Source organism: Tupaia chinensis, unplaced genomic scaffold (genome assembly GCF_000334495.1).
Source record: "Tupaia chinensis unplaced genomic scaffold, TupChi_1.0 Scaffold147427_1, whole genome shotgun sequence".
In the NCBI taxonomy this organism is placed as follows: Eukaryota; Metazoa; Chordata; class Mammalia; order Scandentia; family Tupaiidae; genus Tupaia; species Tupaia belangeri.
Window position 1 is genome coordinate 1 of NW_006207278.1, and position 1,931 is coordinate 1,931.

The 1,931-nt window shown below is 39.4% G+C and overlaps 1 pseudogene; it reads left to right on the top strand.

Annotated features, from left to right (window-relative positions):
* The first annotated feature begins 90 nt into the window (after nt 1–90).
* LOC102497289 (periphilin-1 pseudogene) lies at nt 91–1,324 on the top strand (annotated as a pseudogene).
* The last annotated feature ends 607 nt before the right edge of the window (nt 1,325–1,931 follow it).

Sequence of the window (1,931 nt, forward strand, 5' to 3'; positions counted from 1 at the left end):
CTGCAGTCTACTAGTGAGGCACTTCACAAAATCTTTGTGACCAATTAGGAGATTGTTGGAAACTTTACGTTTTATTCCTGAAAAGACTCAATGGCTTACAAAAGAGATGAAATGTAGTCTGAGGGACGATATGAGTATGAAAGAGTTCCAAGAGAACAAGTACCTCCTCAAAGTCACCCCAGTGATGGCTACCATAGAGTAGTTAATATTGTGCCAAAGAAACCACCACTGCTAGACAGACCTGGTGAAGGGAACTACAATAGATATTACAGTCATGTTGATTACTGAGAATATGACAAGGGTCGCAGTTTTTCTCATGAGCGAAGAAGTGGTCCACCTCACAGAGGAGATGATTCTGGTTATAGATGGACAAGAGATGATCACTTTGCAAGCCAACAGCCTGAATACAGGGACATGAGAGATGGCTTTAGAAGAAAAAGTTTCTACTCTTCCCATTATGTGAGAGACCGGTCTCCTTATAAAAAGGACACTTGTTTTTTCAGAGAATCATCTGTTGGCTGAAAGGACTCTCCACACAGATCTAGCTCCAGCATCAGTAGCAGAAGCTACTCTCCTGAAAGAAACAAAACGTACTCTTTCTGTCAACTACAACATAGAAGTAAACAAAGACCTGTCCAGTCTTTGAAAACATCAAGAGACACATCACCCTCAAGTTCTTCAGCAGTTTCTTCATCAAAGGTGTTAGACAAACCCAGTAGGCTTATTGAAAAGGGGCTTGCTGAGGCTGCAAACAAATGGGCTGCCGAAAAACTAGACAAGTCCGATGAAAGTAACTTGCCTGAAATTTCTGAGTATGAGGCGTGAACCCCGGCACCATTGCTCATTGATCTGCCAGAAGAACCTGAGTCAAATGCAACAGATGGCATAGAATTATTTGAAGATGGTCAACTAAACAGTCGCTCTAAAGCTATAGCATCAAAAACCAAAGAGATAGAATAGGTTTACCGACAAGACTGTGAAACTTTTGGGATGGTGGTGAAAATGCTGATCGAAAAGGATCCTTCATTAGAAAAGCCTATATAGTTTGCATTGAGGCAGAATTTACATGAAATAGGTGAGTGGTGTGTTGAAGAGCTCAAGTGTTTCATTGCAGAATATGATGCTTCCGCTCAAGATTTTGCAGAGCCTTTTTAGAGGATTTCTTGCTCAGACAAAAAAAAAAAAAAAAGTTTCTAGATGTCTCCCTGCCTCCCTTGGATTGTGTAAGTCCTTAATATATGACATTTTTGTGATGAAAAAAAGTACTTTATGATAGGTAATTACATTTTTAATATCAAATAAACATCCAAAATAGTCTGTTTGAAAAAAAAAAAAGAAAAGAAAGAAAATCACACTGGGCATGTTTGCGGGCATGCCCAAGATCTCGGGAGGAGAAAAGATTGCAACGCGGATATCCCCCAAGTGGGGTGATTTCTCACTTTCCCTCTCACTGTGTCTGTCTGTCAGTCTGTCTGTCTCTCTCTCTCTCCAGAGAGCACACATGCCCAAAGGCCAAAAAATAAAAATAAAAACCCTCTAAAAATAAAAAAAGAATGGCTCGGTGGTAATACTGACCTTCAATAAATAGTGGAGTCATAAATATGAGAGTGTATTTCCATTTTGTTTTCCTTTCTATAATTTTAGTTAAAACCTTCTGAGGATGACTTCTTGGAAATAGAATCAGAGTTCAGATTCCAATGGTTTCTTGTAAATAACATGCAGTCATGTGCTATAGTCTTAATGTTTCCCCAACATCCTGTGCAGGAAACTTAACCCCTGATGCAACAGAATTGAGAGGTGGGGCCTGGAAGGAAGTATTTAGGTCACGGGCTCCATGACCCAATCGTTTTTCTGTCTTGCAAATAATTTGTAAATTATTAAGTCTACCTTTTATCTTATTTTTTCCTATTTTGCGATAGTGTGTGTGTGTG